Source organism: Prionailurus viverrinus, chromosome F2, assembly GCF_022837055.1.
Source record: "Prionailurus viverrinus isolate Anna chromosome F2, UM_Priviv_1.0, whole genome shotgun sequence".
NCBI classification, from domain to species: domain Eukaryota; kingdom Metazoa; phylum Chordata; class Mammalia; order Carnivora; family Felidae; genus Prionailurus; species Prionailurus viverrinus.
In genome coordinates this window covers 21,983,638-22,007,997 of record NC_062578.1, presented here as the reverse complement: position 1 = coordinate 22,007,997, position 24,360 = coordinate 21,983,638, and the positions used below count along the sequence as shown (strand labels likewise).

General features: G+C 38.3%; 1 long non-coding RNA gene across 1 annotated transcript in view; it reads right to left on the bottom strand.

Annotated features, from left to right (window-relative positions):
• Positions 1-11,234: 11,234 nt before the first annotated feature.
• Positions 11,235-24,360, bottom strand: part of LOC125156745 (uncharacterized) — a 32,474-nt gene continuing 19,348 nt past the window's right edge. The window contains exon 3 of the long non-coding RNA XR_007148755.1: positions 11,235-14,160. This is a non-coding gene — a long non-coding RNA (uncharacterized LOC125156745). The remainder of the gene's footprint in view (positions 14,161-24,360) is intronic.

The window sequence follows — 24,360 nt, the reverse complement described above, 5'->3', positions numbered from 1 at the left end:
ATTATCCTAATGGCTTCCTATCGTTCACTGAAGACAGTGGGCAAGTCAAGGAATTATAGAGTTGTCCACGCTTAAACAGAAAGAGCACAAAGACAACAGCAGGGATTCCTTCAATATGTGGTGGACATGCACTCCAGAAACCACATTTCACTTGCTTATTAGAATTGCTAAAATTTCTGTCGGCTCAGATTAAAACCCCAAGTAGATTTTTTGCAACTGTAGGTTGATGTGTTTCATCACTGACTATCGATGTGGACAATTTGAGCCACCAAGAGAGTCAGTTTGGGAACAGCTGATTCGAGATCATTGTTTAGTGCATGCACTTAGCACACATCACTTTTTTTTTTTTCCTAAAATAATCTCACACACTAGATTGCCCACAAATGGAAACTTCTGATGTCGTCTGAATGTGTAATTTTTACTGACAGAGTGAGTAGATTTACCTTAATTTGCATTATCAGTGGTGAGCTTTAAAATTAGGTTCCTGTTCAACTTTCTTTTATTAAAAACATGGAGTGTAGTGAACCAGACAATGCAAAAATCTGACAATATCAAATGTTAACAAAGCTGTAGAACAAAGGGAACACATGTGCTGCTGCTGTTGGGGAAGTGACTTAGTCCAGGTGATTGGAAAGCACTCTGACACTGTCCAGTAAAGCTGGGGCACTTTCTGCCATCCAGCAGCCCCTTTCCCAGTGCCAGTACAGTATTTTCAAAACTGAGGCCGATGGGCTATGACCCATTAGTGGCTCTAGAGATCGACATAAAGGGACATAACCAGAATTTTTAAAATAAAGTGAAATGGACGGGCACCTGGGTGGCTCAGTCAGTTAAGCATCCAACTTCGGCTCAGGTCATGATCTCACAGTTGGGGGGTTCCAGGCTCGCGTTGTGCTCTGTGCTTACAGCTCAGAGCCTGGAGCCTGCTTGGGATTCTGTGTCTCTCTCTCTCTCTGCCCCTCCCCTCCTCATGCTCTGTCTCTCTCAAAAATAATAAATAAAAAATGTTATAAAAATAAAAAAAAATAAAGTGAAATGGAACAGAAGAGAATGGACTAGAAAGCATCAAAAAAGCATCCCTTGATGGGGCGCCTGGGTGGCACAGTCGGTTAAGCGTCCGACTTCAGCCAGGTCACGATCTCGCGGTCCGTGAGTTCGAGCCCCACGTCGGGCTCTGGGCTGATGGCTCAGAGCCTGGAGCCTGTTTCCGATTCTTGTGTCTCCCTCTCTCTCTGCCCCTCCCCCGTTCATGCTCTGTCTCTCTCTGTCCCAAAAATAAATAAAAAAACGTTGAAAAAAAAAAAGCATCCCTTGAAATCAAAGTATTTTTTTTAATTTTTTGAAGTTTATTTATTTTGAGAGAGAGAGGGGGAGAGAGAGAGAGAGAGAGAGAGAGAGAGAGAGAATCCCAAGCAGGCTCCACACTGTCAGCACCGAGCCCAGTGAGGGGCTTGAACCCACAAACCATGAGATCATGACCTGAGCCGAAATCAAGAGCTGGATGCTCAAACCAGGTACCCCTCAAAGTATTGTTTTGTAAAAATTTTGCAAAACTAATTTATATATTACTCAGGTAATGAAGAAACAACTTATACTATTCTAGAGAACGTCTTCTAGCTCAGCTCACATCTATAACGGAAAAACAGTATTTCTAAATTATTTCACATTCTGTATGCTTACATCCACAACAAGTAGGCCCTGAAATAAATGTTTGTGACATTCGAATGGATAAGAATATCTGTGGGACACTATTACAGACACTACATAGCAATAAACAGGAATAATGGCAGCTTGGGCATCAACATGATTAAATGTTCAATGTAACACTTAAAAAATAAAGCCAGAGAGGAACACATACAACAGATTCCATTTATATATGCCTCAGTAGTTTGCAAAGTTTAAAAATATTATTGTGTTGGGGGGGGATCTGGGTAGCTCAGTTGGTTAAGTGTCTGACTCCAGCTTAGGTCATGACCTCATGGTTCATGAGTTTGAGCTCCACATCAGGCTCTGTACTGACAGCTCAGAACCTGGAGCCTGCTTGGGATTCTGTCTGTGTCTCCCTCTCTCTCTGCCCCTCCCCTACTCACACACAAACACACACACACACTCTCTCTCTCTCAAAAATAAATAAACATTAAAAAAATATATTGTTGTGTGTGGAGGCATACATATGTAATAAAATCATAAGGAAATGCAGGAGAATGATAAATACAAAATTTAGGCTCACAACCACAACCTTCAGGGGGGCAGGTTGAAGAAGGGACCCAACAGGGAAAATGAGGATTGTAAATATATTGGGAACATTCTATTTCTTAAAGTGGGTGTTGGGAATATGGCGATTCATTTTACTGTTCTCTGAAGTGTGCATATATATTATTTATACTCTTCTATGGGAATGACATATGTCATAATGAAAAAATGTGGGTGGTAATGTATGTTTCCAGGATTTATCATTATTTTGTGATTCATATTGCTCAACAGTATCACAAATTAAATTCTTCATATAAGTTAAAATCTGTTCTCTTTGATCTATTAACTGTATTTCAGATGTTACTTTCATCTATCTTATATAATTTATGACTCGATACAAATTCCATTGCTTCTAGAGCTAAGGGAAATACAATATTCAGTGAGGTCATAACACTCCATGTAGGAATCCATTCTCCGGCTTCAGGAGTTACAATAAACATGCTAAACAATGTCTGTAACACACGAAGAAGTTCTTTACATGGTTACCTCATGCTCCTTTCGTTGTTATCACTCCTAACCACCCGGAAGCACAGCACAGGTGGGTAGGGCCTCTGGGAGTGATGCAGTTCCTGCTGGCAAACTCAAAGGTGTACTTTTAAAACTGATACCTCCGTCTTGCTCTCAACTGGATAAAACTCAGTATGTTTTTAGGAAAAACTAAAAAAAAAAAAAATTCAAACTCCCCCCCCCCCCCCAACCTCTGGGTATCATATTGTAAAGAACCTAGTAGTAACATGTCAGATTGCGTTCTCTTCCCCTGACCATTTGGTTACAATTGCCATCACCCTCTTTCAGGGCAGACACGGATATACTTACAGCAATCTAATGTAATCAGATTGCGTCAGAGCACTGGATCTGTATCTACCTATTTAGAATAGATATTCTATCTAAATAGAATGGGTAAATATAGAGGTAGTGAAAATGCAGAAAAGATATTCAGCGGATATCATGTGGTCTGTTTCGATGAGCACAAAACCAAGATTCAGCAAATGGCTGTTCGATTTGGATTATGATTTGCCCAAACGTTATTTGCTTTTTAAGACCTAACTCAAATTCTGTATCTTCTACAAAGTTTTTCTTGATTTCCTTTCCCCATCTCCACCCAGGTAAATAGAATTGTTCTCCCTCTGACCCTACATAATTTTCCTTTTATACTTAGCTCTGTTCCATATCACAGTTCCATGTGTTTGTATATCACTAAGAATAGACACTGAAATACATGTTAGATGTTCATTATGAATAACTAATGATTAACACCATTTACATTTTATTTATTTATTTTTATTTATTTATTAAATGTTTTATTTACGTTTTGAGAGAGAGAGGCAGAGTACAAGTGGGGGAGGGGCAGAGAGAGAGAGAGAGGGAGACACGGAATCCAAAGAAGGCTCCAGGCTCAGCACAGAGCTGGACGCGGGGCTTGAACTCATGAACTGTGAGATCATGACCTGAGCTGAAGTCAGAGGCTTAATCGACTGAGCCACCCAGGCACCCCAAACACCATTTACATTTTAAAGAGTAATGGTATCATTCAGAATCCTAGGCTGGAAACAACAGATATCTGGCTAAACACAACAAAGGCTAGTCCATGAAAAGCATATTGAAGGTCTCCTAGAACAGTATCTGAAGAAGGAATCTTGGGAATAAGGAAGAGCCATGGGTGCTAAAAAGGGAAACCATAGCAGGAAGAGTGGTCAGCACTCTGTCCCACAATTAAAGACCCCTGCCTTCCCTCCATGAATGCTACTTGGCTATGCACAGGAGGCAAGAAAGTATCCAAGGAGAGAAGTGGGCACGTACTGGAAAACACCCTTACAGTAGCAGACTGCCCACGATGAAGGGGCAAGGCTCAGAATGAAGGAAAGAAAGGAGTGGAGGAGGAAAGAAGGGAAAGAGAGAGGGAGAGAAGGAGCGGGGAAGAGACAGAGAGATCAGAATGGCCAAAAGAAAAAATAATGCTAGTACCAAAGGATGGGTGGGATACAAAGAAATTGGACCACTTATGCATTACTAGTGGAACTATAAGGTGCTGGGAAGAAGATATAAACCACTCTGGAAAACAACGTGACAGCTTCTTATAAAACTGGACATGTAATTACCCTATGACCCAGCATTTGCACTCTTGGATATTTATCTCAGAGAAATTGAAATTTGTGGTAACGTAAAAATCGAAATGTGAATATTCATAGCAACCTCATTCCTAATAACCCCAAACTGGAATCAGCCCAAATGTCCTTCCAAGGCGAATGGTTAAACAAACTGGAGTATACGTGTGCTGCGGAATACTACGGAGTATTATTGTAGTATGTATATGAAGTATATACATGAAGTATATGTAGTCACTGCAATATAAGCAGTAACTTGGATGAATCTTTAGGCCGTTGCAGTGAGTTAAAAATAACCAGTCCCCAAATAATACATACTGTATGATTCCATTTATTAACATTTTGAAAGGACAAAATTTTAGACAGTAAAGACAGATAAATGGTTGCCAGAGGCTAGGGATTCAGTGGGAAATAGGGGAGGGGTGGAAAGATCGAGATATGGTCATAAAAGGGCATAGGATGAAGCACCGTGACATTGGAACTGTTCAGTATTCTGACTGAGGTAGTGGATACATTAACCTACACAAGTGACAATTTTTAAGTAACCTTAATAAACACACACACACACACACACACACACACACACACAAGTTCAAGTAAAACTGGGAAAATCTGAATAAAACTGGTGAATTTTATCAATGACAATATCCTGGTTTTCATATTATACTATTGTTTTACATTACCATAGGAGAAAAACGAGCAATCTGTACAAGGGTCTCTATTATTTTTTAATAACTGCATGTGAATGTAAAATTATCTAAATCATTTAATCTTAACAGAAATTTCAATTGAACCCAGACCCCATTATTAAACACCAATTAGGTGGCAAAAATTCTCCCCAAGAGCAGTTCAGGGATGATAATAGTGAAGACAGTGAAAGCGACAAATGAATTACTAATTTCCAAAGAGTATGAAAAGCACTATGGTTACCGGTCTGTTCAATAGGCTAGGAAAATTGGAGGCCTTGCAACACACAGGGAGATCCTCAGAGGGTCTGACATCTTTGCCGGACTACAAAGCAGAAGCCAAAGTTTACTAGGTAGAAAAGGACAGGGCAGCCGGAATAGCACGTGGAAAGGGAGTAACCCAAGGGAAGGGAAGACCCAAGGAATAGCTCTGAGTGTGGCTGGAGCTTAGAGCACAGTGATGAGATAAGGCTGGGACCCAATTGTGATCAGTATTGTGTTCTGTCCTAAGAGGTTGTTATTGGGACCTGTGGGCAAACTGGAGCCAGCCAAGAGGATGGACTGGCTGTGTCACATTGGCTAGTTATGTGTCCTACTAATCATCTCTCTCCGGTTCAGTTGCCTCCTCCGTAAAATAGAGATAACTCTGGTGTAGAGATTAAGTGGACACAGTTCATCGTGTTACTATTAATTAGGCAGATGCACATCTAAAGGGTTTAACACTGTACTCAATAAATATTGGAGGGGGAGGAGGAGAGGGGTGGGGTGAAAGGAGTGGCAACAACAGTGTGCTGAAACCTAAAGGAAACTGAAAGACCACAGGAGAGGTAATACGGGTGGGTGAAAGCAAGGTTGCAGAATAGACATAGTGGGGACCAGTGTGGGACCCCTGGGAGCCGGAGGGAGCAAGAGGAAGGATCTTGTAGAGAGAAGTGCGAGGTGTCATAAAGGAAGGAAAACGAGAATGTATTAAGTGTCTGTCATGTAGTTTATAATATCAGCTCATTTAATCTTTAAGACTGGTATTATCCCCACTACACAGAAGAGGAAACTGAGACTCACAGAGGTAAACCTGCCAAAGATTATACAGGTGGTAAGTCAGAGCTGAGATTCAAAACCAGGTCTGTCTGTACAATGTCCATGTTCTTCCCACTACACTAGGTAAATCATTTCCCAATCTTTGTAAATGGCCCATAAAAACGGTTCACCATCAGTAATAAGTAATTCTATACAACAAATAATTCTCTGTGACTAATGGGGTTTTTATGCCTCTCAGTGCTCCCCCCACCAAAAATAACCCCCACTTACTCTATTAGAAAAAAAAGGGAAAAAGTCAACAGGAAAGGAACACATAATTGATTATGATTATGGCTGACATTCTAGATGCAGAGAAGATAAATGATTATCCAAGTTGAAGCTGAATGTTTGATAGCACCTTATACTGTCATCCAGTAACAATTACCCCTCAGCTCTCACCTTTCTCCAGTTAAAATCCTCTAATGGTTTAAACATAATCTTCCAACCTATACACCAAATTAAAGACAGAGATCCAGGAATTTGAAGAAGAAATCCACAGGGAGTGAGAGAATAATGGTGGTCACCTTCCTGGCTTCTACTCTGGCTTGGTGCAAACCTTTTATTTCATTTGTTAATTTACCATTCAGAGCCCGGGTAACAAATCTACTTACTCTCTAGATTTCTAGGTACTATAAAGACCAAAAAAAAAAAAAAAAAAAATTCTAGCACTGATTTTCTTTAAGCACTTTCTACTACAACAAACAGTAAACTGGGAATATTTAGACTTCTGGTATCTGTAATTTGTGATTTATCTATCTGGTTTTTCTGAACCGCAGAGATACATGTTCAAGGTATCTTATTCTCCTTTATTTTATATATATATTATATATATATGTATATATATAAAATATATGTAAATAATTTATGTAAAATATATAAATTTTTTATATACATATATATGGCCTAAACCAGTGAGACGTATTTTTTTCATAAGTTACATCAGCCTAAAGGATGATAGAATGTCTCTTTTTCCTAAAGTACTACTTGGCATTTACTTTTTAAAATTATATGCTTAAAATATAATTTTACTTATGGGGCACCAGGGTGGCTCAGTTGGTTAAATTTCTGATTTCGGCTCAGGTCATGATCTCGCAGTTCATGGGTTCAAGCCCCGCACTGGGCTCTGTGCTGACAGCTGGGAACCTGGAGCCTGCTTCAGATTCTGTGTCTGTCTCTCTCTCTGCCCCTCCCCTGCTCAAGCGCTCGCTCTCTCTCTCTCTCTCTCTCTCTCTCTCAAAAATAAATAAACATTAAAAAAAATTAAAAGTATAATTTTACTTTGCAATGGTGTTAGATAACGTGAGGAAGTCTGAGCACTGCAGAAAGGTAAGGACTCTAAATGCATTTTATACCATTGCGTTATATATTCTCTTTTTCCTGAAAACACCATTTCTCAACACTGGCTGTCTTAGAATCACCTGGCAACTTTTAAAACAAATACTTGTCTCTGGACATCTCCTCCCTGATCCTGACTGCCCCCTACTCCCAATGTGATTCTGATTTAATTTTCTGGGGTGGAGATCACAAAATTAAACTTCACTGAAAGTCCTCTCCCTGTGATTCTACTGCGCACGCAGGATAACATCCACCACACTAGACCAGAACCTCCCCAAACTGGCTACGTCCATTTTATTTACCCTATATGTCTAGTCCTGCTTGCACCACAAGGGATAAAAACTGAGTAAGACAAATTGCTGTCTAAAGGGGCTTATTATCTAGAGCTGCGTTGGTAAACACTATAGGCATTAGCAACATGTAGCTACTTAAAAGTTAAATTAAAGTTAAATCACATTAAAATTTCAGCTCCTCGGTCACACTAGCCACATTTCAAGCATTCAATATGTGAACAATAGGTGAACACCAGCCATATGTGGCTAGTGGCTACCATACTGGATAGCACAGATATAAAATATGTCTATCACTGCAGAGTTTCACTGGATAGTGTAACCATAGAGATTGCGTTATTAGGAGGAATAAAAAGAATAGATATTAAGGGGTGCCTGGGTGGCTCAGTCGGTTGAGCGGCTCAGGTCATGATCTCACAGCTCATGAGTTCGAGTCCCGCGTTGGACTCCGTGCTGACAGCTAGGAGCCTGGGGCTGGTTTCAGATTCTGTGTCTCCCTCTCTCTGCCCCTAACCCACTCGCATTCTGTCTCTGTCCTTCTCAAAATTAAATAAACATTAAAAAAATTTTAAAAAAAGAATAGATATTAAACAGTTGTGAGATAGATAAAGCTACTTGTATTTCTAGCATAAAGTATATTGCACCAGAATTATTTTATGACTCTTATCCTTAGATAAATGTGTGTGGCTATGCTAATTTGTAAGTTTCTCTGTTTAGATCAAAGAACTATTAAATAGCCTCACTTATTATATCAAAACCTTTTACAACATGCCTTTCTTTTTACTTTTTACTTTTAAATAATTTTAGATTTACAGGAAGCCTGCGAAGACAGTACGGAAAGTTTCTGTATGTTCTTCACCCAGCCTCCCCTAAAGTTAATATTTCACATAAGTATAGTACATTTATCAAAACATTTCATCAGTTTTTTCCACTAAAAGTCCCTTTTATGTTCCAGGATCCATCCAGTATAGCAAGATGCATTTATTCATCAATTCTCCCTAGTCTCACCCCATCTGTGACTGTTTGAATCTTTTTTTTTTTTTCCCATGACCTTGATACTTGGGCAGAGTGCTGGTCAGGGATTTTAGTAGACTGACCCTCAATCTGTATTGGCCTGATGTTTTCTCATGATCAGACAGTGAATATAGATTTGGGGGAGAATACCACAAAGGTCAATACTGTTGTCATCACACTGTATCATCAACCTTATAATATAGCCATAGAAACAGTCATTTTCTCACTTCCTTTTTTTTCTCCCCAAATGGTATTTAGAACTAAGATCTGGGCACTAGGTATGCTCATGGCTTATAGGCCCTTTTAGGGAACAGAGTTAGCTTCCCCACCCCTGCTTATGTTGAACTTCTTTCTCTGACAGTGAGAAATCTGATTCTTATTAATACAGTTAATTCACGTATTTGCTTAACCCTCACATAAATGTAAGTTAGTTTCAGAATTGCTAACCCCATGAGGCTCTAATTTACCAACTAGAATATAATTTCTATGTACAGTTCTTTATTGTCTTTATCCTTAGAATATCCAAACACTCATTTCTAAAGTAATTTAGGTCAGTTCCCTTTTCTCTAACCCCTTCAGTGAGGTTATGTCATGCATTTGAAATGCAGTTATAATCTGTCTTCATTCCATCCTACATCCCCCAACATCTTATTTTTTTTACACTTTGTAACCAACCCCTATTCCCTCCTGAAACTGTGACAACCACTGATTTGCTTTAATTCTAATAATTTTCCCTTTCCCAGAGTATCATAGAATTGTAATCATGAAGTATTCGGACTTTGGAGTCTGGCTTTTTTCACCCGACAAAATGCAAATAAGCCTCATTTGTATTGTTGTGTGAATCAACACCTGAATTGTTGAATCAATAGTTTCCCCCCCTTCTTTTTATTGCTAATGAAGAGGAATACAATTGACTGTTTTATATCGAGTTTTCATCTTACAACCTTGCTAACTTGTGTTATTAGTTCCAGGCACTTCTGTATAAACCCCCTGAGCTTTCTACATAGACACATTGTCCATGAACTGAGACAGTTTTATTTTTTTCTTTTCTAACCTCTATGTACCACATTTCTTTTTCTTGCCTTATTATATACATGGTTGAATAGGACTGATGAGACATACTTGCCTTTCTTGATCTTAGGGGAAAAATTTAATGTCTCATCATTCAATATGATACAAGCAAGTAGATTTGTTTTTTGGTTTGGGTTTGTTTGTTTGTTTTGGTTTTGTAGATGCCCTTTATTAGGTCAAGGAAATTCCTTTCTATTCCTAGTTTGCTAAGTGCTGTTATCATGGAAGAACGTAGAAATTTATTAAATGCTTTTGCTGCTTCTATTGAGATGGTATTCTCTCTATAGTCTGTCAATGCATCAGATTATATTAACTGGTTATCCAGTGTTAAACCAACCTCTCTTAATCATGATACATCATACTTTTTATATATTGCTGGATGTAATTTAAAAATATTTTATTGAGGAATTCTGATCTATATTCATGAGATACCGTTCTGTAGTTTCTTTCTCTGGTTTTGGTGTTAGAGTAATGCTGGTCTTGTGGAATGAATTAGTAAGTGTCCCTCTTCCGTTTTCTGGAAGACATTTTGAGGAATTTGGTATTATTTCTTCCTTTGAATATTTGATACAATTTGTTAGGGAAACTATTTGGGCCTGGAGTTTTCTTTCTTGGAAGGTTTTTAACTACACATCCAATTTCTTTCCTTGTTATGAGATTATTCAGGTTATCTGTGCTTGAGTGAGTTTTAATAATTTTTTTAAGGAATTTGATGTGTCTTCAAGGAATTGGTTAATTACATGTAAATAGTTAAAATCAGAAACTTAACGTTGTTCATATCTGCTTTATTATACCTTAAATTCTGTGGGACCATTAATGATATCTCTTATTTTCTTCTTGATATTGGTAATTTCTGTCTTCTCTTTTTCTTGATTAAGCCTGACTAGAAGTATATCAATTTTAGGATCTCTTCGAAGAATCGGCTTTAAGCTCCATTGATTTTCTTTAGCTTTTTGTTTCCAGTTTAATTGATTTCCGCTCTAAGTTTTGAGGAGGAAGACCATAGGATAAAGTAAAAATTTCACTACATCTTCTCAAGGGTATATAGTGTGAACATGACTTATCACTGTTGATATTAATCTTGATCACCTGGCTGAGGTAGTGTTTGTGATGTGTCTCCACAGAAGACTTACTCTTTTACTCTTCTCTCCCCTCTCCATACTGTATATTTGGGAAGAAAGTTTACAAAGTTTACAAAGTCCACCCTTAAGGAGTGGAAAGTTATGTACCATCTCCTTGAGAGTGGAATACCTGTATAAATTATTTGGAATTCTTCTGTATGAGGATTTGTCTATTCTACCTCATTTATTTCTTCACTTATTCACTAACTCATTTATCAGTGTGACTCATGAATATTCACTTTATGTTTTGGGTTATAATCCAATACAATTTATTCTGTTGCTCAACTTGCTCTAGCTCTGGCCACTGGAAGCTCTTTCTGTTGACTTTTGTGTCTCTTTCACACATCCCATCATTGTTGGTTTTATTTATGTTTTTTAGCTTATGCCACTATAAGATGCTCCAGACTCATCTTCTATATTTCCTGCCCAATCCTAGAATCAGCCATTTCTCTAAGAAGCTCTGTTCCTTTTACTAGAAAACAATTCTACAAGCCCAGATCTGGGTAGTTATACTCGTTGCTACTAGGGTTTTCATTGTTTCAGGCCCTCAGCTAACAGAGCAAGAAAATATGTATGTGTATCCTAACCTGTATGTGTGCATTTCTATACGTCACCATCTGTATCTACACTACGCTAAACGTAACTTCATACTGATGTCCCCAACTCTAATATAAATTAGACCCCATGGATCATTTTAGTCTATTCCTCTTGCTTGTCTCTAAACTCCTTTGTCAGCAGTGAAAAACCTATCTCCCACCATTGCCATCCATTTGCTTAGTTGTTTAATCCCAGGATACATTATAGTGGTATCAGAATTATTAAACTACACCCCTATGGTCAACAACTTTATCAACTCGAGTACAGTCTTACATATTACACTCATTTCCAAAATTACATAGTTCAGTATCTTTCCCCCCTACACACCTTTCCCCCTTCATACATTTGTAAAGCAGTTGGATTGTCTTGTCCCATTCTGTATTCCATCCTGGGTTCCCCCAATCTCCTATAAGATTTTTTTTTCTAACTTTGCATACATTTAACTTCACTTTTTGTGCCGTAAAGTTCTGTGAATTTGACAGATGCATAATGTCTCACATCTATCACAAGATCCCCAGTGGAATGCAGAATAATTTTGATGCCCTAAAAATTCCCAGTGCTTCAACCATTCATTCCTTTCTCCTTACCCCTGAACTCCTGGCAAACACTAATCACTTTATTGTTCCTATACTTTGGACTTTTCCAGAATGTCATATAATTGTAATCATGCAATATAGAGCCTTTTCAAAGTGGCTTCTTTCACTTACCAATATCCATTTAAGACTTTTTGTGGGGCAATTATAAGCAAAGCTGCTACAAACATTCATGTGTAAGCTTTTGTGTGGATATGTTTTAGAATCAATTGGATAAATATGTAGGAGTGTGATTTTGGAATTGAAAGATAAGACTATGTTTAGCTTTGTAGGAAATTGCCAAATTGTCTTTTAAAGTAGCTGTATCATTTTTCATTTCCACAAGCGATGAGAGTTCCTGTTGTTAAACATCCTTGCCAGCAATTAGCATTGTCAGATTTTTATTTTATTTTATTATTGTTATTATTATTATTATTATCTCCACTCTAATAGGTGGATAGTGGTGTCTCATTGTTGCTTTAATGTGAAATTTCCCAGTTACAAATGATGTTGAGTATCTTTCATGTGCTTATTTGCAGCTGTCTATTTCTTTGGTGAGGTCTCTGTTAAGATCATTTGTCCTGTTTTAATTGGGTTGCTTGCTTTCCTATTGTTGAGGGTTTAAAATATTTTAGAATTCCCCTGAGGCTTACTTCCTTTTGGCCTCATGGATTATTTAGAAATATACATTGTTTAATTTCCAAATATTTAGAGATCTTCCAGATATCTTTTTTTGATTTCTAATATAATTCTGTAATAATCTGAGAACACACTTGGTATCATGTCTGTTCTTTTAAATGTATTTGTTTTGTGACCCAGAATATGGTCTATGTTGGTGAATGTTCTATGTGCACTTAACAAGAATGTGTATTCTGAAGTTCTTTGGTGTAGTGATGCCACTTAAGTCAAGTTGATTGATAGTGCTGTTCAGATCATTTATATCCTTACTGATTTTTTGGCTATTTGTTCTGTGAGCAAGTATAAAAAAAGTGCTGCAGTCCCCAGTGATAATTATGGATTTGTCCGTATGTCCTCTCAGACTCACCAGTTTTTGCCTCGTGTATTGTGAAACGCTGCTATTACATACGTTCACCTTCAGGACTGTTAGGTGCATTCGGAGAACTTATCCTTTTATCATTATGTAATGGTCTACTTTATATCTGACAATGCTTCTTGCTCTGAAGTCTGCTTTGACTAAATTTAACACAGCTACTCCAGGTTTGTTTTTTTTTTCTTTTTTCTTTCCTTCTTTTCTTTCTTTTTTTCTTTTTTTTTTTTTTTTTTTGTTTTGATTTGTTTTGTTTTGCGGGAGAGAGGAGTAACACTGTTAGCATGGTATATGCTTTTACTTTTAACCTGTTTATGTCTATATTTAAAGTAAGTCTCCTGTAGCAACATGTAACTGAGTCTTATTTCTATATCCAACCTAACAATCTTTGCCTTTTAACTGATTATTGTGATGGTTGGATTAAAACCTATGATCTTGCTAGCTGTTTTCTATATGCTCTATTTTTTCTTGTTTTATTTATTTATTTATTTATTTATTTATTTGGTTCACTTTCTGCCTTCTCTAAATTAGTGAGATTTTTATTATTCCATTTTAATAGTTATTTATGCCTCTTAGTTATTTATGCCTCTTTTTTTTAACAGTGGATAATTATTAAAATGGTTGATTTAAGCATCTGCAATAATCACTTCAATCTCTACCCCCAGCTCAATGCCGATAGAAGTAATGTGCTTATCAATCTTGGAAGGACGGCGCAAGTCAATGATCTGCATCTAGAAATGCTGCCATGCCTGGATCCTTCACCACCAAATTTTCTCATGGTGATTCTCAGTCTTGGTAGGCATCCCAGCCAGTCCTTTCATTTGAAGGTTCTTTTCCTTTGCACCTCTGGTCCAGTCGTGCACACCTCCAGGGATTTTACGTCGTGGATGGTTTGGGTGATTCTAACTCCGTGAACTGCCTCCCTCTGATTCCACCAGTCTTTCCGGCATCCTTGAGAGCCATGACTGCCCCGTGGCTGCAGCATGATTTCCTGAGCAAGAAGGAAAAGTGGTGAGTCAGGAGCTGGTCTCAGTGTCTTCTCCACAGAGGTCTGATACCTCTTGTTTAACATTTATTTAACTTTTAATGGCCTGCGAGTCTATCTGCAAATAACATTATGCCACTTCATACGCAATGTAACGATACACTCCCCAATTCTCTCCTTGTACCACTGTTGTCATGCACTGCTCTTTTCTCACTAGGATAAACACATTAATACAACTTTTTGCTTTAGTTAGCTTGTAGAGCAATTAAATATAAGAAAAAAATATCCCGTTGACCTCCACTCTGCATTCTTTGCATAAATCCAAGTATTTTTTTAATCATATCATACCTTGTCTACCTGAAGAACTTCTTTTAACATTCTTTATAGAGCAGATCTGTGGTTATTAAATCACATTAATTTTTCTTTGTCTTTGTCTGAGAAAGACTTGTTGTTATTTGAAAGGTTTGTTTGAAATTTTATTTGTCTGAGAAAAGTGTCTGCTTCACCTTTGAAATATATTTTTAAGTCAGTTTTTTTCCTCCTTTATAGCACTTTACAGACACCATTCCACCGTCTTCTTGTCTGCAGGGTTTCTACTGAGAGGTCCACTGTAATTATTATCCTTGTTACCCTGATGTAGTATCATTTTTTCCTCCAGTTGCCTTTAAGGTTTTCTGTCTTTGGCTTTCAGAAGTCTGAATATGATGTTCACCGGGGCTGGGTTTTTGGAAAATTCTTACTCATTATTTCTTCAAATATTTTTCATGCCCTCTTCTCTCTTTGTTCTCCTGGCATTTCCATTTATGCTTGGGCTGTATCACTTGATATTGTCCCACAGCTTTTGGATGCTGTGTTCTATTTTTCCACATTTTTTTTTCTCTTTGTGTTTCACTTTGGGCAATTTCTATTGATCTACATGTTCAAGCTCACTTGCTGTTTCCTCAGCTATGTCAAAGCTATGTTTTTGATTTGTTGAAGGCATTCTTCATCTCTGTTACTGAATTATTCTTTTTTAGTTTCCAGGTCTCTGCTCAACGTTATCTACCTGACCATGCATGTTGTCTACCTTTTCCACTAGAGCCTTTAACATATTAACCATAGCTATTTTAAATTCCCCATCTGATAGCTTCAACAGGTAGGTCACATCTGAGTCTGGCTCTGTTAACTTCTTCACCATTGTAAACTGTGTTTTGTCTTCCTTCTTTGTACGCCTCATACGTTTTTTTGTTGAAAGTTGGACTTATTATACAAGACGATATATGTGGAGATAAAGAATTGTTATGCTTGGAGATGAGCACACCTTTCCTTCCGCTGAGTTGTTAGTGTAGGTGTTCATTTTAATCTAGTCAGAAGGTGGTCTGGGTTTGAAGCTTGCTTCCTTACTGGCTTTGGATCTCCCAGGGGCTTTGGCATTCTCCTTTGCGCAAGAGAGACAGAATTTGGCTCTTCCAGCTCTCCTAGCTGTATTCCACTCTTAACTGTGTTACCACTAGTCTCAACTGTGTTGAAGAAGGAAGACTGGCAGAAGGAGGCATTCTTAAGAAGCCTCAGATGTAGGCAGCCATTGTGGTCTTGCATCTGGGACATTCTCAAGTATTCTTGCTCCTTCTCCAGAGGTTATAATGGGCCGACACAGAGTCCCACCCCCCTCCCGAGGACCTCTGTCTACACTTTTGTTCCCTTTTCCCTGCATGTTAAGGCTCTTGTTCCTCAGAGGTGATAGAGAAGAGGAGTCTGGCTGCAAGTCCGTAGCAGCTTCTGTTCTTTCCCCTGCTTCAGCCAGTATCACGGGGGATGTTTTCTTGGGCTTCTCCCCAACTTTCCCTGTGAATTCCTAGAGGAAAATCCTTCAAGAGTGAGACTTCCTATATACACACATGTCTTCAGCCTCCAGGAACTTTACATTCCCACTCAGCCTTTAGCAATTCATTAAAAATACCTCATTGGGTCTTCTTTTTGGCTTATTTGGACTTTGACAACATCTTTCTTTGCAAGCACTTGTCTCTCCCCACATCTCAGGAGAGCTGTTGCCCTGCAATCTCAATTCTCTCATGGGTTCAAGAAAAGTCATTAGTTTCCAGCTTCTTGACTTTTTTTTTTCCCTGTTGTGTGGGTAGGAGTGAGAGTTTGTTCAACACTCTTCCTCTGCAAGCTGAATTAACAAGGCTTTTTTTTGCAAAGAGGCAATTTGACCCACCTCGCATATTTCTCATAAAAGGGTGAGTAAGAATAGGGTAAAGAAACTACAAGTTTTTAAAAGGAAAAAAAACAAAACAAAACAAAAACTGGTTTCCAGTTCCCGCTATGAAATTAACCAGGAGTATGACTTCAAACAAGAGAAATGGACTGGGGCACCTGGTGGCTCAACAGGTTAAGCTGCAGACTCTTGATTTTGGCTTAGGTCACAATCTCACAGTTCGTGAGTTCCAGCCCCAGGTCAGGCTCTGTGCTGACAGTGTGGAGCCTGCTTGGGATTCTTTCTCTCCCTCTCTCTCTCTCAAAAATAAACTTAAAAAAAAGAAAGAAAGAAAAATGGACTAATTTCTTAGGCCCACCACCCCAAAAGGTTCAAATGATATAACTATGTGAAAGTGATCTGAAAAGCCAAAAAAATTATATATATATATACATACATTTAAAATAAGTGCAAAGTATGAGCTTATCTTTGATTCTTTAGTTCAAGATCATATATATATATATATATATATATATATATATATATATATATATAATCAATAGGGGTTATACAATAGGTTTACATCTGGCCACATAAAGGTTCATTCAGATCAGTTCAACATTATTGAGCACCTACTATCCGCCAAACTCTGTCCTAGTCAACTATTCATCTGAGGAATGAACAGGACATAATCTGTGCCCTCAAGAGTTTTTAGTCCAGCAGAGAAGACAAATACATGTTTAATTGGATTCAATCATTTAATTATAAATATCTGAAACTAATATCAGTCTACTTCATTTTAAAGGAAAACTGAGTAGGGGCTCCTGGGTGGCTCAGTAGGTTGTGTCCGACTCTTGATTTTGGCTCAGGTCATGATCTCACTGTTGGTGATATCAAGCCCCATGTCAGGCTCTGTGCTGGCAGTGCAGAGCCTGCTTGGGATATTATCTCTCTCTCTCTCTCTCTCTCTCTTTGCCCCTCTTCCGCTCATTCTCTCTTTGTCTCTCCCTCTCTCTTTGTCTTTCTCTGTCTCTCTCTCTCTCTTTCTGTCTCTCTCAAAATAATAAAAAAAGAAAACTGAGTAACACAATAAATACATATCAAAATATTTTTTTACAATTAAATTATTCCACATTAGGATACTGTTTTAAATTAGAAGAAAATGACAACTACTTCTCTCAAAATATTGCCTTGATTACAACTTCATTAAATGCATAAAAATTCTTCTTACAATGAAAGAAATATTTTACTCTATAAACTATTTGTAACTCAGACATTGTAGTATTAAATTAAATTAAAATTAAATTCAGACATTAAAGAGTTAAAACTTGTCATCACCAGAAAATTACATTAATAATACTTTATCTTTAAACAGAAGCATTTTTATGTATTACTTAGGTAGCTCCTTAAATGATTTACTCTTTTTTTTTTTCAGTAGGTCATTTATAATTGAGGGATTCCTAAAGCTGAACAGTTAGATGCAAAAACATGTGTTCAGAGTTGAGACAGAAATGGCAAATGGCCACATTCTTAAGATCATGTAATTGAGTCAAATAGGGAATTCAATACCTCAGCAGATGACAAGTTCAAGGATGACCCTGTTTTAGCAAAAGCTAAGTTGGAACACATGAAACCATCTGATTTTGAATTTTCATGTGAATCGTTTTGGAGCACAAGGATTAATGAATGCATGAGAATGTGTCCTTGGATTAGAATGCATTCCTACAGAATGAGAATAAGAAATATGAGAAATATTAAAAAGAAAACAAATACAGCATTGTTAATTTCTTACTATGTGACTGAAAGACTTGAAGCAAAGGATTTGTGTGACTTCAGTGGTGGGTTACTTTCCCACAATGCATCTGCATCCAAAAGACAACTGTAAATAGTATATGATTCTGTTTAGAGTCAGAAATATTCACAAGCTACCGCCAAACTCAACTCAGTCTTCTTTCTACACTGCTAGGTTTGTCTTCTGCAACTAACAAGATTAGAACTTCAAATCTGCTTTTTGGACCAAAAGTAGAATTATCTGAAACCATATACATGTATTTTTATATGTACACAGATATATTAAAAATGTCAACCGCACAATTTGGGAGTATTTTCAGTAGTTAAAAATGAGATTAAATTAACTATGTAATTTAAGACTCAAATGGCACATGGAAAACTCTGTCTTCAGTTCCTGTGTATGATGTCATCAAATGTAATAACAGACTATGAGCTAAATAAATAATACAAGTAACTTAGACCCTGCTTTGCCTTATAACAAGGGCAAGTGAAAGGTCTGTAAAAAACAGGGTCAATGTGAACAAGAGTACCAGCTGTTCTATTAGATAATGTCTTGGATAAAGTCACTCTTGAATGAAATTTTTCACACTTTGTAGTAATAATGCATTGCTATTGAAATGAAAAAAAAAAAGATGACAAATATCTGAGATGGTCTGAAAATGAATTCTTTTCCATGACTGAATTTATCTTCTAAGCCAGAAAAGAATTAGTTATCATTTTTCCAAACTCCCATGATTCTGCAGCAGTTTACAAATTGACAGTGTAGTATTTGTGCAATGAGAACATGTATCCAAAGTGTGAAAGCAGTTTACTCTGTGATCTTACCTCTCACTATAAGGAGGAATAAAAATAAATGAGCAGTTACTTTTAAGTTACAGACCTACTTGACAATAACTTGGAAAAATTCGGGAGGTCATGCAAAACACAGACTGATACAAGAATTGTTTCTTGTTCCTTCTTCCAAAAGAATTGTTTCTTGTTCCTTCTTCCAAAAGAATTGTTTCTTGTTCCTTCTTCCAAAAGAATTGTTTCTTGTTCCTTCTTCCAAAAGAATTGTTTCTTGTTCCTTCTTCCAAAAGTGTTATTCTTTGATCTTCCAAACACTTATCAATTGGTACTGAGAAGAAAGGAAGGATACTCTTGCCCATGATGAAAACACAGGTGGGAATGTTCATAAACTTATTCTGATGGCAGAGGTTTTTATGGGGGGTAATGGGATTCTTAAAAAATATATTTTACTTGTGCAGCCAAAAGATGTTTACCAGTTGAAATGGTCAGCTATATAAATGAGAGGTTATTTTGAGATTTTCTTTTTATATGGCAGACTTTCTGTTTAGATGGCACAAAATCACAAAAGTGTGCTAAGTTTCCTTCACCCAAGTCATAACGATCGCTGGGAACTAGGTAGCGGTGTTGAAGTTTTGCTAATAGTAAATCATGTTCTTTATTCGAACTATCGCTTTACATTGATTTGAATTATGCCAGAATTCTGGTCTAGACCATTTGAAATCAAACATGAAAATATTAATTTCTCACAACCAAGACATCTCATACCACAATATGATACGCATGGCTGCTGTACGGTCATAGCCGAGCAACATTTTTTAAGCAGAGAGCAGTTAGTGTTCTTTTCCAAGGCAGATGTTTTCCAGATTTGCTATTGTCACTCATTAAGAAAGTAAGAAGTCTGTGAGTTATGATAATGTGAGGTACGATATTGTATAGGCCATCTCATCCGTAAAGCACCACAGATTTTCTCGGCTAATTCTTTCCTTTGCTTGCTTTAATTGGTTCAGTATGACTGGTTTTCCACTAGTGGAGAGATACTTATTTTGTCTGTATGATAAAATGTACTCAGACAGAGACAATAGGTAGGTCTTGGGAATGCTGCTAAAGTGAAAGGGAAGTAGATATTCTAGTTAACAGGCCTCATTATATATTCAAAAATTGTATTGTTTTAAAGTAATTATAGTGGGAAATGATTTTGTGTGTTTTATGAGACATTTAGCACATACAATTGAATTTAGGGAACAATGTGCATATTTTGAGGAATTCAAACCACTACACAAATATTACCCAATGAACACTTCCATTTAAGAGAATAAAAGAGGTCTTGCTGTGTCCATAGTTTACTGGAGCAAACACAGCTCAAATGGCTTGACAGCATCAATGAAGTACTTAATGAGGAAGAACAAAACTCGGATTATTTTCCCTCCCATAAATTGAGTTTAATGCCTGAATTGTCAGAAAAATAATGTGGTAATACACCATTGGCTGACTGTAATTTTCAACCCAATATATATCCTCTTAAAATTATATCCTTAGCTAATGTGACCTTAAAATTTAAAGTAAGATAGATAAGATATATAATACCTTGTTTAAGAATCCATTGTTGGGGCACCTGGGTGGCTCAGTCAGTTAAGCTTTCGACCTCAGCTCAGGTCACGATCTCACAGTCCGTGAGTTCGAGCCCCAGATGTCACGGCATGGAGCCTGCTTTGGATTCTGTGTCTCCCTCTCTCTCTGCCCCTCCCCCTCTTGTGCTCTGTTTCTCTCTCTCAAAAATAAATAAATACTAAAAAAAAAAAAAAATCCATTGTTGACCTGGTTGACATTCCAACCAATTTAAAAAATATATAATTGATCATCTTTCTTTCAAATATTTGAGTTGAAATATCCTTATTAAAAAATAGAGATTTTTCAATAACCGCTATTTTAAAATATACTTTAAAAAATTATTGAATCTATAGGGGTCATTAAGTGATGAGCGAGGTTTCTATTTTCCCACAGCAGCGGAGCACATTATCTGTGTGGGGCTCCCAGCTGGCCTGCTCCTCAGAACAGAAACTGCAAACCCACGTTCCAGATTGCCTCAATGTTGCAACATGAGATGACTTAAAGAAGTGACAACACAAATATCTTGAGACAGTCAATGATAATCAAATCGCTATTTTACAAAACTTTAAAGGGGGAGCCTCATTTAAAAGGCACTATTTTTCTCAACCCACTGAAAAATTATGGCAACATCCATATACTCATGACACTTCACTAATTTTATGCAAAGCACCGAATAAAATATTAAGCTTTATCATACAGAAGACTCCTCATTCATCAGTAACACCCTTCCGCACATAACTTTCAGCAGTAGCCCTGAGGAATTTATATACCAAATGCAAACCCACAGACTCAGCTGTGGGGATGATAATAACGGCTCCCAGAGTTTAGTAATTCCAAGTACAAGCATTGTGCGTGTCTCTCCTTTCTTCCCATTATACTAGAACCATAAAATTTATTTCCCTCCCAGACAGCCAGCATGTACAGCCAATTTGTTATGATTATGATGACATAAAGAGAGGAGGGGGGTGGTGGCTCGAGACGAAGGGACTTCACGAATGTAGAACACTGACGTCAATATCAAGGGAATTCTGAGGCTGACGGGGATCCCAGATGTCACAGATGAGATTTCTACACAGATGAACTGCTGAGCTCTCAACTGGCTTTTCCTTTTTTTTTTTTTTTTTTAATTTTTTAAAATGTTTATTCATTATCGAGAGACAGAGAGACACAGCGTGAGCAGGGGAGGGGCAGAGAGGGAGACACAGAATCCGAAGCAGGCTCCAGGCTCCGAGCTGTCAGCACAGAGCCCAATGCGGGGCTCAAACTCACAAGCTATTAGATTGTGACCTGAGCCGAAGTCGGACGCTCAACCAACTGAGCCACTCAGGGGCCCCTCAACTGGCTTTTCTAATGCCCTTCAATGTCAGCACATGCTGAGCTGTACTCAGACCTGATCTGAGTCTAGCTTGTGGCCAGGGCTACAGTGAGGTGAGAAAGCCCATGCTGCAGAGGAACTGCAGTCCCGCAGAAAGATGCTGAATTTGTTACCTTCTGCTGAAGCCATTCCTCTACGGAAGTAAATGATCCTGGCCCCAGGCAGACTGATAGTATCTGCAACAATCTGCAACATTGTCAGCTCTGGAACCAAGAAGAGGCCCCTAGAGTTCATGAGTGCCTCCACAAAGTGGCAGAAAGAAAACGTATAATCAAGGCTCTAGATCTCTCTAAAGAAATCCAAATACAACCTACTGAATGACTACTAGGTAGCAAGCACTGTCCTGGGACACTTGACACAAATTGTTTCACTTGTTTCTCAACATGATGTTTTAGTATTCCCTATTTTACACGGAATCTCCACAATCACAGCTAGGGAATGATGAAGCTCTGCTTAGACAGGTTTGTCCAAGCCCAAAGCTCAAGCTCTTCTCACTGCTACCCACCCTGCGGTAGATTAAAGACGGCAACAAGACAACTTGCGACTTTTGTCACTGAAAGATGGAGTTTAATTATCTAATTCCTTTCCTCCTTGAAGCCAGTTTGGCCTGAGTAACTTGCTTGACCAACAGAATGAAGTGAAAATGACATCTTTTGACGTTTGAGTCTAGGTTACAAGAGGTCTCGCAGCTGACACCCAGGACCACTTGGGACAATCACTCACGAAGTCCTGAGCCACCGTGAAAGAACAGGTGAAGAAGCCCTGAGGCTAAATGGGAAGGATCCCCAGTTGAACCCAGCTTTCCAGCCATCCTCACCAAGATGTCAGGCATAAGCCATCCTGGCCTGTCTCAGCCAGGCCAGCCATCAGTTGAACATCTCCAAGTGACCCCAGTCGATACCATGTGGAGAAGAAAAATCGCCTGGCTGATCCTTAGACAAATTCCTGACAGACAAAATCACCAAATATGATACAATGATTGTTGGTATAAGCACAAAGTTTTGGGGTGGTGGGTGATGCAGCAATAAATAACTATAAAAAGCTTTCTTTTCTTATATAACCATGCTATGAACCTGAAGACAGTCTTGGGTAAAGACATAGCCTAATACTGTTGAAAAATGGAACATTCTCCTGACCTTTAAAAAACAGGATTTGATTCTTTGCTTTATTATTCAGGTTGAGATATACCTGGATGAATAAAGAGGAAAAAGAAAGAAGAGGAGAAAAAAAGATGCCCTCATATAACATTTTGAGAGGTACCAAAGAGAAAGTGAATTAGGATTCTTTTGACTTGAAGTGACGGAAATCTTAATTAAAGTGCTTTAAACCAAAACAAAAGGGATGTATGGAACGTATTGGCCCATGTAACCGAAAACTGTAGCGGGATGTTGTCCTTGGATATGTCCGATTAAGACGCTCAAAGATATAATAAAACATAGGTTTCTCTCCATCTTGCAGCTTCATTTTTCTCTGGGCTGCCTTCATTCTCAAAGCGACTCCTTCCTCATGGTGACAAGACGGTCAACAGTACCTCTTTGTTTATATTACACGACCTCAGCTGCAAACTCTCCAGCAAAGGGAATTTTCATTTGTAAGAGGTTCAGGAAAAGATTGTCATTTGCCCGGACTGGGTCACATGCCCTTCCTGGAACCAGTTCCCGAGGTAGAGAAAGGAAATGTTCTGACTGCCCAGGTCTAAGACGGCACACGGCCCATTAGCATTGGGAGTAGGCCAGCCCCACTTTTAACAGGTGGACTGAGAATCCCACTTCCCAGAGGAATCCTGCGTGCTTTTTCCATCATAAGGACTGAAGGATAAATACTACCGAGAAGAAAATGCACCTTCCAAAGGGCAGTGAGAAGGAAGTACTTATTCCTTCCTCACATAATGAAAATCATGCTAGTGGCTTAACTTGGTTATCTCCATTATAGCTACAATTTAACATTTGCATAAAATTGCTTTAAACAAACTTATGACCTTCATCTCCTTCACATCCATTTCCCTCTTCCCTCTCCTGTATGAGAACACATTCCCTTGCTCCCCGGGGGACCCCGCTGCTCTCTGGCAACCCACATCCTCTTGCCAAAGTCCTACCTTCCCTGGTGAGTGCCCTGTTTTCCGGATCTAATCTTCTTCCTAAGAACTAGACGACTGCCATCAACTAGTTGAGCCAGTCACCAACCTGTTCTTGGCCCCTTCTTACTGTAAAATTAGGGGACTGTGTAAGTAGCCTCTAATGTACCTTATATAAACAACTTCCTCAGACTTTTCACTGAGGCGAACCCTATAAAAGCAAACCTTAAGCCATGTGCACATCTCATTGCCATGGTCGGATGAGAGGGACAGACTCTCGTTCTCCGTCATAAATCCACAGAGGGGCAGACTTACGGTCTCTTCCTCACTCTGGAGAGAGAGGATGCCAACACTCCCAACCTCTTTCTCCCTTTGCTTGTTCCCCTCCTCAGC